Source organism: Papaver somniferum, chromosome 2, assembly GCF_003573695.1.
Source record: "Papaver somniferum cultivar HN1 chromosome 2, ASM357369v1, whole genome shotgun sequence".
NCBI lineage: Eukaryota > Viridiplantae > Streptophyta > Magnoliopsida > Ranunculales > Papaveraceae > Papaver > Papaver somniferum.
Window position 1 is genome coordinate 68821260 of NC_039359.1, and position 12898 is coordinate 68834157.

At 36.3% G+C, this 12898-nt stretch overlaps 1 long non-coding RNA gene across 1 annotated transcript; it reads right to left on the reverse strand.

Annotated features, from left to right (window-relative positions):
- Positions 1-7004: 7004 nt before the first annotated feature.
- Positions 7005-8071, reverse strand: LOC113353476. The gene is made up of 4 exons (XR_003361310.1): positions 7922-8071; positions 7766-7845; positions 7517-7610; positions 7005-7251 (listed from the first exon to the last, which is right to left on the reverse strand). It is a non-coding gene; the product is annotated as an uncharacterized LOC113353476 (long non-coding RNA).
- Positions 8072-12898: the final 4827 nt, after the last annotated feature.

Below are 12898 nucleotides of genomic sequence, written 5' to 3' on the forward strand. Positions count from 1 at the left end.
CTGGTTCCTTTCCAAGATCACGTGTTGGTCGGAGGCTTCAGTGTGCCAGCCAAGTATGCTGCATTATATACCAAGATATGGGAAATGTATGGACATATCTCTACAACCAAGAAGATCACTAGCCAGTTTGCACTGGTTAAGCGCGTTGAAGAAACCTTATCTTCGATCCACGACATGTGCAGTGTGACTGGACGTACTGTTTCTGAAGATGTAATCTCGAGATGGAAGTTTCACCGTGATATGTGTGTAAACTTCGAGTTTAACGCCTCATGGTTCTGCGAGGGTTTTTTTGGTATCCAAAAGTTGCAGGATGAAGCGGTCGAAGGTCCCTCTGCAGATGCGATCAACCAACAGGAAGCATAAATCGAAAGGTTGTCCCACGAGTTGAAGCTGAAACAGGCGGCTCTTCATAGCGCGAAAGATGCTTTCTCCGAGAAGAACAAACCATTGTTGAATGATTTTCCTTGAATATTTTCTCTCTTCTGAACTTCCTTTGCTTAGGTATTTTTTTTTTTGAAAGGCAAATGAAACGCCTAGTTCATGATTTGATTTTCTGGTTTTTGGATTGATAGATGATTGTTACCTATGAGGTTTTTGTATTATTTTTTGGAATGGATTATTTTAAAATGATGTCGTTTTGATTGTGACTGTAAGTAGCACAAATATTTCAGGAGATTCATGAAACCATGGATGTCGTATGACAGTGGAAAGTATGGGATGGAATTTGGGGATAACATGGTTATCGGTTTCTATTATCAATGTGGAAACCCGAAGTAACAGGTTATGTCCTTCGCCTGTCAAGACTTACTTGATTTTAGGGTCTCTCGACAAAATGGATCCTCAGGGCGTAAGTCCGAGTTTCATGAGCGGCGCCGTCCTGACCGCAAGAAGTCCCCAGTCATTCCTCGTCGTGTGATGAATAATAACCGAGCCGTTGATTTCCGAGTGGATCGTTTGTTTCTATCATCATGAGATCGGGATTGAAAAACGAAATTGGAAATTGGAAATTGATATTGTAACCGAGAGATTAATCTCTCACTATGGTCGCCAATTGTTCGTGGGTGAAAACGGTTTCTGCCGATTTCTGTAAATTCGTGTGTGTGGATGAGAAACGAGTCTAGACCCTAAACAATGCACTGCACGGGAGTACTTTTGATTCGAGAGATCAATCAGTACAATCCTGTTCTAAACCAAGAAATGGCCGTTCCAGGCTTGCTTCGGTCACAAAGTGAAGGAGAAGGGTTGGTCTTAGGGAGGGAAGCGAAGAAAGTGTTGAGACCAGAATCGTTGATTCCGAAGGTGTGGTTGTTTACGACTTGTATCGGAAAGTAGAACTGGCTAGCAGAATGGAAATATATCAGGTGATTTCTGGATACTGTGTTGTTCTCTGACCAAAACTTGTTGTTTGGTGAAAATATGTGAAACCTATTTATAAAAGTTGTAATAAAACGTACCCTGGTCTCGTAGCAAGTGGAAACGATTGAGTAGTGGAAGAGTGGAGTAACGTGTAACGTCAGGAATTATGTTTCCATAATGAAGGATCCGTTTACACCATTACTTCTTGCCATTACTAACCGCCCCGCTTTATGACACTTTCTTGTAACAGGCGTATTACACGCCGCACGTTGTAAACCGCCAGACCAATACCTTGATGAGTATCCCCCAGTTTGTAACATGTTTGATGTCTCGATTGTTTTCGTGGAAAACATGTAGCACTTTGCTACGTGTGGAAAGTTAAAATCAAGAGTCTTGCCGCAGGAAAATATCATGTGATGCTAGTAGGCTCGTCTTGGCTGGTAGCCTAAAACTTGCCACAAGTCTGCCAGTTTGGTGGCGAACTTAGATGGCTGGGATCACATCTCATGAGGAAGGGTAGCCGTTGATTATGGCTACCTTCTGTTGGCTCCTGATGATGACACAGTGACGCTTTAGTGTATGCCAGTGGCAATGCGGCATGTCTCGGCATGGCTCGTGCATGCCAGTGAACGGTGGTATGGCTGGCATAGTTTGTGCATGCCAGCGACATGATGGTGTAAGTGGTGCCTGGCGTATCCATGGCCACTGGATTTAGGCGTCTTGTCGCCTAAAAGTTTCCACAAGTCTTTCAGTTTGGTAAAAAACTTGGATGGATGAGATTGCATCTCATGGGGAAGGGTAGCCGTTGATTAGGGCTACTTTCTGTTGGAGCCTGACAATGGCACAGTGGCACCTTTAGGGCATACCAGTGGCGTTGCGGCATGGCTGGCATAGTTCGTGCATGCCAATAGCGTTGCGGCATGGATGGCATAGTTCGTGCATGCCAGTAGCGTTGCGGCATGGATGGCATAGTTTGTGCATGCTAGTGGCGTTGCGGCATGGCTGGCATAATTTGTGCATCCAACGGAAAGATGGTGCAAGTGGCGCCTGGCGTAGCCATGGCCACTGGATTTTTGGAACGTTGGTGTTATACTCAAACATGATGTGGCAATATCAGTTTTAATGGCCACATTGATCCCCATGTTTTGTGGAACATTGTTTGGATCGGCTGGCGCGACAACTTTGCCTAAATTAGGTTTTGGCATGTCGAAACCCTAATTAGCATATATAGCATGTAGCATGCGGTAGGTGGCGCGTTTGGCATGTGCACTTTGAATGCCACTTTGGCGTGTGCTTTTGGCATGTTTGGCATGCCGTCTGGCATGTGCGCCTATCATGTGTGTTTGGCATGTGCGCCTGGCATGCGCGTTTGGTATGTTTGGCATGCCGTTTGGCATGTGCGTCTGGTATGTTTGTTTTTGGCATGTTTGGCATGCCGTTAGCATGTTGGCATGATTTTGGGAAGCCAACTTAGTATGGAAACTTCTTGACAAAAATTTCCACCTCTTTTAAGGATGTGGAAGGTTTAGAGCAACCTGATTGGTCGATGAAAGTAGGGAGACGGCCAAGCATGGGCGTGGATACCCCTTTGGTACGCGTGGTAGGTTTAATGCGACCTGATTGGTCGATGGGGAATAAGGCCGGAAAGTATGGGCCCAGCCACAACTCATGGGAGTGTGGCAGGTTTAAAGCGACCTGATTGGTCGACAAAGGAGTATGGCCGGTTAGGTAACATGGGGCGTGGCCAAGTGGCGCCGGCTGTCCTGTGGCATGGCCACGCTTCCCCTTATTGTTTCTCCTTCTCCGTGGCTCCGTTACTCTTTGTTTTCTGATTTTGGGAAGGACTCTGCACCTATTTCATGTGAATATGTTGAACGACTCAATAAATATGTCAGTGGAGAGGTTGACACTCATGTATTCGTTTCCTTACAGAGTGACGTCACATCAGATGCAAGGTTTTACAATTTGAACCCTAAGCTAAAAACCACCATCAACAATAACATATATTTTGATTTTGCTTAACCAATTACAATTGATATATTCCATTATTGTGCATGGATGTGTGTATGTGTATGATTCAATTGTTTCCGATTAAGAAAAATTGTGTCAATTTATTTTGCTTATTGTTTGGTATCTTCTTTATTGTTGGGTATCAAGTGTTTTTGTTTAACGAAATTCGGTGCAATTACTGTACTATAATGTCTATGTTTATTTCAATTGCTTCTGGTTAAGAAAATAATTGTGCAAGTCAATTTATTTTGGTTTATATGTATTGTTTACGGCTTAACAAAATATGGGATCATTTGTTTAGTCAAAATCGATTCCAGATAAGAGAAATTAATTTAATTCTAATCTTAGTTAGACTTAGAAAATTGGAGGATTCAGTTATTCAAGTCTAACTGAATACCTTGACAAGAAAAAAAAACTAGTTAACTAACCTAGTGTTTGTCTTGTCTAAAGAGAAATTTCTAAGTTATTGTATGGATAATTAGAGCCTGACGAGAGAAAAAAAGTTAATTCTGATCTTTATTTTGGTCTTATCGAAATAAACGGTTGTACATACGCAACCGGTTTAACAAGGGAATTAAGTATCTTAGTCGAATTGTTAAACTATTAGGGAAAATTGCTTCGGGAAATTGTTTCCTTGATAATATACTAAAAACTAAATTACTTGTAGTTTCAGTTTTAATATTGGTTATCTAAAGTGGTATGTGAAACCTTCGAGCTTAACTCTTATAGGTTGTTTACAAGTCTTTTAGATTTGTAAGATATTTTCGGTTTGTCCTTTAATTGCTCGAATCTTTGTCATTTTATGACAAAAATGGGAGGAAATATATGGAGTAAACAAGTGATTTGAAATCGCTAAGGAAAGGACAATTGTGCTTAACCGTTATATCTAACAAAAGAGTAAAGTATTGACTAAGGAGATGAACATATTATATTGATGTGTAGTAATTCTGACTACAAAACAAATGTTCGCATTGAATATTTACCTAGATCTTACCTTTAGGGGGAGTAAAAGCTTATGTTATTCAAATGTCAACAACAACATTTATTGATTAAATATATCCAGGTTATTGTGTTGTTGAAACTTGGAATTAAGCGTATGTAAAAATGAATTCATATGTAATGTGTTTATCCGTATGTAATATAAGATCTTTTTTCACTAAAATTGACAAAGGGGGAGATTGTTAGAGCATATCTCGGTTGAACTCACCAAGCGTTGGTATGTCATGTTCGGTTGTCATATTTAGTGTGTCAAAACTCATCTAAAGTCGCTTGATTGTATACTATACTCAACTTCGTTTAGGTTAGACTACAAAGTCTAGGAATGTTGAGACATACAAGTATTACTCCGAAGACCTGAAGAATGTGAAGATGAAGCGAACTACGACGACAACATCATCCTTCCTCTTGATGTTAGTAATATTGACTTGAACTGTTTCATTCCTAACGTATATTTTAAGTCGTGTTATATTGAAAACATAATCGCGAAGCTGTACATATTTTATAATACTCAAGTGATATGACATGGTCATATTTGTACGATCATAGTATTAGGGAACTATACTATGAAGTATAACGCTTATCTTTTGAACTTTGTAAATATGACGTCAAAATAATCTTGTATATACTGTTCTGATTATGTGAATGGGTTATGGTGAAGATTTCATCCTATGAAACAATATTTTACATTTGTTTAAAGTGAGTACATTCATGAACTTGTTTTATGAATCGAAAGGGAAATCGCTAGGCTTATTGGTACGGCTATTCATTGCAAATCTTTGGATCACCAATATATGTGAGATGGTAGAACCGATCCTAAGTAATTGGTATAACTAATAAAAATGCATGACTTACGATTTGGTATGACTATTTTTTATTAATTGGTGTAACCGATCCTAAGTAATCACCATGAGATGGTATTATCGATATTTTTAATTGATGTGACCGATCTTACTAATTGGTGTGCCCGATCACAAAGTTTTATGTAATCGATCTTTGTAATTGGTAAGCAGTCCTGGTAATTGGTGTAACCGATCCTGTTAACTGGTGTGACTGTTCACAAGCAATACCATGAGTATATGGTAGCCGGTCCTGGTAATTGATGTAACCGATCCTGATAACTAAGGTAACCGATCCTTGTAACTTGTGTGACCGATTATAAGTATTTCCATATTAAGGTATAACCAATCCTAGTTATCTTGGAATACAGGTGAACCAATTCTAAACTTGTTTGGAAGTGTGGTATAACTAATTCCAAAAATGTAAGTCCATGTAAATATGAATAAGGATTTACAGTGAAAAGATGTCAACATACTTTGAACACGTACAATAACTCTTATCATTTATTGTTCAAATATATTCCTTAGTACTCAAGGAAATCCTGTGCCGAAACAAATTGAGAATCTTTTAATTAAGGTTTTTGGTTTTATATGCTTTAATTACTAGTAATTCAATGCATATCTCTATAGAATAAAAAAATTAGTAATGTGCATTTACTAATTGGAGATTTCGGAAATTTTAGACAAGCATTTATTGGAATTAGGAAAACCGAATTTTTTTATTCATTACATCTTGAGAATATTTTCGTTTTTGGAAATTCCATGGTATCCAAGCATCCTTAGTCTATAATTACCTAAGTTTGCATTTCTAATAAATTATCCTAAGATCCAGGCAAACTCCATTCTTGTTGTTTCTGGTGGAGCCATCTATTCGGAGAGGAAAATATCCTAATTAGATGAAATCTCTTACGATCGCTCGTTTAAAGACTTTTGTGGGATCAAGAAGCTTTACGAGTACCGTTGGTTGGAAACTAGATTATTGGAAGTGTTATTAGTTTTCGATTGATTTGATTAACTAACAGTTGTTGAAACTTTGATCGCACCTAATTTGTTTATTCTTGAGAATCTTCTCTTCTGATATAAGATTCACTCAAACTAGATCGAAGAATCGACGAGATATTTAAAACTGTTTGTAGATCTAAAGATGTCTTGTGATAATCCACTGTTAACAGACTCTATTCTATGTGTGACTGATCACAATGGATTCAAATGGTGTTGCGCAGGTGTTTATTGAATATTAAGAAGATTTGAAGACAAAGAAGATTAGTTCTCATGTCTTCCGGTATGCACAAACCTTGGTTGGCTGGGATCCAACTAGAATCATATTTATTAGATTGATTAGTTGCATGAGATCAACATTCTCAATATATCTCTTTGAGATTTATTTTGATTGAGTGTGAATCTAATCTTGACTACTTTGGTAGTTATTGGATAAATTGATCTAACCAGGCAAAGGAGTTTATTAGATTAAGTGAAAGAGCCTTTGCGTATGACTTGAGGAGATATCTTTATCTTGAAATAATCGAAAGAGTTGTTACTAAACAGATTTGTTGTTCCTTTACTGTTTGGAATACGATCCAAAGGAATTGTTCCACACTACACCAAAACATCCGATTTGGGACGGATATACGTGTTGCGATGAATTTCACCAACGTCTATATCCATTGGAAATATGGCGTAGAAAATTTGTGTGCAACGCGAAAATCCATTGGGAAAATTAAATAGTGCAACGCATAAAAACGTTGGTCAAATCTTTTACCAACGTTTTATGAGAAACGGATTCTTTAATTTGTGCAACGGTTACATTAATTTAGGCAACGTGTTACTCCAATTTGAGCAACACTTACCCATGAACAAAGACAAAATAAATCTTACGGTTGGTATGACTGATCCAGATGCACTGGTGGTCCTTCATTGCAAATATTTACGAAGTTCCAAACAGAAGTTAGCCAAGGTATACAACACTGGCCGTCTTTGAAAACACCACAGTGAGGTGTTCGGAAAGGGATTTATAACAAGAGCGTCTCTGACAGTATCTCAGATCTCCACCCTGTAACAAAATCCAAGAAAAACCAAGTAAGACTTTCGAATAGGACGACTCAATACACAAATAATAATGACTCCAACTCCCAACTCAAATTCATCCATATATGTATTAATATTATAAGAGAACAGGCTTATAAAACAACAGCATTATCAAAAAAGTAGCACCAATGACACAATAACCACCCACATGCCAACATCTGCAGAACCTCCATCTTCAATACCAAACCACCATTAACAACTACAACAACAGAAAAGCACCACCCACTTACAGCGAACAACTACCACCAACATCTCCACTCACTGCAACAAATCCCTAGGAATGAAAAATCTCCACCAAACTAGTGCCAAATCTCCAACTTTTATCTGCATCACCACCATCAAGAAACCCAAACTAAAATACAGCAACAAAAATAAAAATTGCAAATTTTTTACAGAATATTACCTACCAATTTCTATTATCATTAATAGAATAAGCTCAAAGCAATAATAGAAAGAAAAAAAATTAGGGTTATACGTACCTTGCAGGATTCATTAGTTCTCACCATAGAAAGAAACTTGCGGTTGGAATCAAGCACACAAAATCTTTACATAAAAATACCTACCAAGAAACGTTAGGTTAAAATACATCAATAATTGATATCAAAAACAAGTAAGACGATTATGGTTATACATACCCTGCAAGATTTCATCTCCAGAAAAAGAAATTTGAGGTTGAAATCAAGCACACATAATCGTTTAACTTCACAGAAGAAGACGATTTCTAGGGTTTGATTTATCAAAAGATTGAGTTTGATTTAGTTTTGATATGACATAAGAGTTTTGCAGAAATGGGTTTTAATTTCTCAAAAATTGGGTTTAATTTTGTAGATCCATATTGAGAATTAGAAGAGACGAAAAAAATGAGAGGATGAGAAGCGGAGAACTCGATGTATCTATAAAGAGAGAAAATAAGGAAATTGAAGGTAAAAAGAAAAGAGCGATAATAAGCCTGTCGTAATCGACATTAAAGTCCTCAACTATACTGCTAAAGACTAGCGTGTCCTAGCTTTTTATTTTCTATCTAATTATTAGGATATATTCCAACGTATTATTGGTTTTGAGCAACGAATTTGGGTGTGCAACGTCTATATCCGTTGCACACCCAAAAAACAACATGTTGCAAATCGGGTCATAGGGTGTAGTGCCAGTGCGTGCACTCATTGAAGTCGGAAGCGCAAGGATACCGAGAAAACTAAGTGAACAAGGGGTAGTTGCTTGGTCTCAACTATACAAAGTTGGTTAAGATTTTGTATAGTAGCTTATTTCTTAGAGTATTCATTTCTGGACTAGGTCAAGGGGGTTTTCTGCATTTGCGGTTTTCCTCTTTAACAAAATCTTGATGTGTGATTTACTTTTGTTTTCCGCAATTATATTTTTTTGTATAATTTAAAGTAAACTACACAAACGTTAACTCGGTATATACTTGATAGTGATCATATAGAGTTTGGTTAAGTCCGAACCTATTTTCAAATATCACACTTTGGTAGTCGTATTGTATGGATCTCGTATCCATAGACAATCACACAAAGTGTGAATACCGATTTGTTGCATTGTCTCGACTTTGTCCATAGACGATCAATTTCGGTAAGAGGACTTAAGGGTGGATAAATAAAAGATTGTAGTGTATTCGGGTGCCCTCGTCTTTTCACACATGAAATGATGATATTAAATGCATACTCTGCATCGTGGAATACCAAGACCATGTAAAGTAGAAAATAAATGTGCCTTAGAATGATTAAAAGTAGGAACGGAGGCAATGCTACTAGCCGTGTGTCGGTGTGTGTTAGTATTTCAGCTACAGACGGAGAGTATAATAGGAATTGTGTCAAGTCAAGACTATTTGACTTGACTGTCTGAATAGTCCAGTCAGTCTGTCTGTGTCTGTCTGTTTCAGACAGGTTTATCATTCCGGTATTAAATGTGTCCGAGAGAGGCTGATGATCTTTAATTTTGGTTTTTACTCTACACAATTCAGTAATACAAGTCTCTGTCTTTCTTCTCATTCTGAGTTCTTAATAATTCTTGATATGCATGAGTATTAGATTTCTCATGGTATCAGTTTAGGTTCGATCTTTACATCAAGCTCAACAAATTTTCTCAATAATTTTTAGCTTCATCAGATCTGGGTAATAACAAGTCAAGCAATTTTATTCTCAAAATCACGATTTCTAGGGTTCTTGCAAGAATTTTATGGTAACAACTCGGAGGTTTACATAAAATAACAACAAAAATTACAATAACGTTCATCAATCTGGTTGCAGTACTTCTTTATCATTAAATCTGGAAACTTCAAGTCAAGGTACAACTACAATGTCTTCCGCTGGTACTTCTTTCACTCTCCCGTTTACAAATATCTCGAATTTTGTTTCTATGAAATTAGATTCCACCAATTTCTTACTCTGGAAATATCAATTTGAGGGTGTTCTTTTTTCATGTGATCTTTATGGCTATGTTAATGGTGATAAAATTGAACCACCACAAAAAGTTATAGTAGATAATGTGGAGGTTGTGAATCCAGAATGGGTAACTTGGAGGAGATAAGATAGGTTTGTTTCTACCTGTTTAAAAGCAACCTTTACTCCAACTGTTAGTGGTGATGTTCTTGGTTTGTCAACTGCCAAAGAAATTTGGGATTATCTTGAATTGAGTTTTAAAACTCAATTTGTAGCAAGAAGGGTATGTTGAGAACAAAATTGAATGGAATTAAGAAAGGGAATATGTCTATTGTTCAATATCTACAGAAAATCAAATCCACTGCAGATTCTTTGGCTGCAATTGGTGAAAAATTCAGTTATGAGGATTTGATAATGTTTCTAAATGGGTTAGGTAATGAGTATGACATTTTTGTCATTTCTTCACAAAGTAGGGAGAAGCCTTATTCTTTTGGTGAAATTAAAGCTAAATTGCTATCTCATGAGCAGTTTCTTGCTGAGAGACAACAACATACTTCAAATGTGTATGATGAACAAAATTCAGTAGGTTTTTATGCAAGAAATGGTGGTAATTCTTATAAAAATCCAAATAGAAGGAATGGAGGTAATGGTAAAAATGGAGGCGGAGGTAACTATAAGAATAGTCAATATCAACATGGGTCTAGCTCAAATCATTACAGTGGTTCTATATTAACTGGAAATGGAGATAGGAGATATTATATAGACTATTCAAAAGTTTTTTGTCAGATACGTAAGAAGAATGGTCATGCTGCTACCAGGTGTTTCTTTAGATATCATCCTCCTTCTAATGGTACTTCAAATAGTAATACTCAAGCTAATTTTGCTGCTGCAAATATTCAAACACAATATCCTCCTGCAACAGCACTTTCTTCTGGTTCATATCAACAAACTTTCACAGCAATGAATGATGATCCTTCATCTAGTACTATATGGATATCTGATAGTGGAGCTTCAGCACATATGACTGGTGATACTTCTATTCTTCAAAATACTTCAGGCTACAAAGGAAAGGAGAATGTTATCATTGGTAATGGTAAGTCTTTATCTATTATTCAAACTGGTACTTCTACTATTCATACACCAAAATGCAGTTTTACCTTAGCTGAAGTATTACATGTGCCTACTATGAAACATAACTTGCTTTCAGTGGCTAGGTTTACTAAAGAAAATAATTGTTAAATTACATTTTATCCTTTTGGATATGATATTAGAAGTCTACATAATCATGTTTTGATGGCTAGAGGAAGAATGGTTCAAAATGTGTATCCTATTTCTACACCTAAGATGTAATTTTCTTTCTCATCTCTTCTTGCTTCTCCTGATGTTTGGCATAGCAGATTAGGTCATCCATCCTCTAAAGTAGTTGAGCATCTTCAACATACTAAAAGTATTTTTTTTAAAATCTTCTGTTTCTTCAAATTTGTGTCATCCATGTCAGCTTGCTAAGAGCAAGAGACTTCCTTTTCATCTTTCTACTTCATATACTTCCTCTCCACTTGTACTGATTCATTGTGATGAGTAGGGTCCTGCTCCTGCAACTTCATTAGCAGGTTATAGGCATTATATTCTGTTTGTTGATGATTTTAGCAGATTTCATTGGACTTATCCAATGCAAGTCAAGTTTGAAGCCTTACAATGTTTTAAACACTTCAAAACTGTTACTGAAAATTTATTCAAAACTAAAATTTTAGAGCTTGTTTGGTATAGTTTTCAAAAACAGTTTTCTGTTTTTAAAAACAGAGAAAACAAAAAACAGGAGAAAATGCGTTTGGTAGAGACATTTTCAGAAAATGTTTTCTATCTGTTTTCTGTTTCTGAAAACAAAAAAGTGAAAACAACAAATTATTGTTTTTTGTGTTTTCTCTTTTTTTTTTCTTGGTTCTTTTTTTCTATTCAAAACAAAGTAAGAGATCGGGGGAATGACTGCAAGTGAGTCATGGATAATATCACTATCTCTTAGAAGAATCTTTACATTTGATACGATTTAGTTGATTTTCCTTGTTTTAAAAAACAGTTTACCAAACAATTTTTAGAAAATGAAAACAAGGAAAAAAGAGTATGTTTTTAAAACAGTGGAAAACTATTTTTGGAAACTGTTTTTGAAAACTGTACCAAACAGGCTCTTAGCTTTTCAAACTGATGGTGCTAGTGAATTAGTTAAGGGTCTTTTTAAATCTTTCATTGATTCTTGTGGTATTCAGTTGAGGATTTCTTGTCCTCAGACCCCAGAACAAAATGGTCTTGTTGAAAGAAAGCATAGACATATTGTTGAGATGGGTAATACTCTTCTTTTTAATTCTTCTTGTCCAAAAGAGTATTGGTATGATGCTTTTTTAACTGCTACCTATCTCATAAACAGAACACCAACTCCAGTTCTTCAAAATAAATCTCCATTTGAAGTTTTATACAATCACAGCCAGATTATTCCTTTTTAAGAGTCTTTGGTTGTATTTGTTATCCTTTTTTGGGTCACTCTAGGACTGACAAGTTGTCTCCAAAATCAGTTAAATGTATATTTATTGGATATATTTATTTACATAAGGGCTATAAATGTTTTAATCCTATTTCTAAAAAAACACATATTTCAAGACATGTCATTTTTTCAGAGTCTGAGTTTTATTTCTCTTCTTTCTCTTGTTCTGGTTTTCCTCCTGTAAATGAAGTTCCTACTGAAACATCTTCTGTTCCTTCAACTACTATTGTAACAAGATCTCAGTCAGGTATTTCTAAACCAAAAGTTTATCCTGATCATGTTTCTCATCACTCTATTAAGCATCCACTTTCAACTTCTTTTACTTCTTTATTGTCTATTCCCACTGAACCAAAATCATTCAAAACTGCTATTAAGATTCCTAAGTGGAAAGTTTCCATGGGAGATGAGAATTGTGCATTAATTAGAAATGGAACTTGGTACTTAGTTGATCCTGAACCACATATGAACATCTTAGGTTGTAAATGGGTATACAAGGTTAAATTAAAGTCAAATGGCACAGTTGATAGACTTAAGTCAAGGCTTGTGGCTCTTGGTTATGATTAACAGGATGGTGTTGATTATGGTAAAACTTTTAGTCCTGTTGTGAAGGCAACTACAGTAACAATAGTTTTGACTATAGCTGTTACTAGAGGATGGAAAATTAAACAATTGGATGTATCAAATGC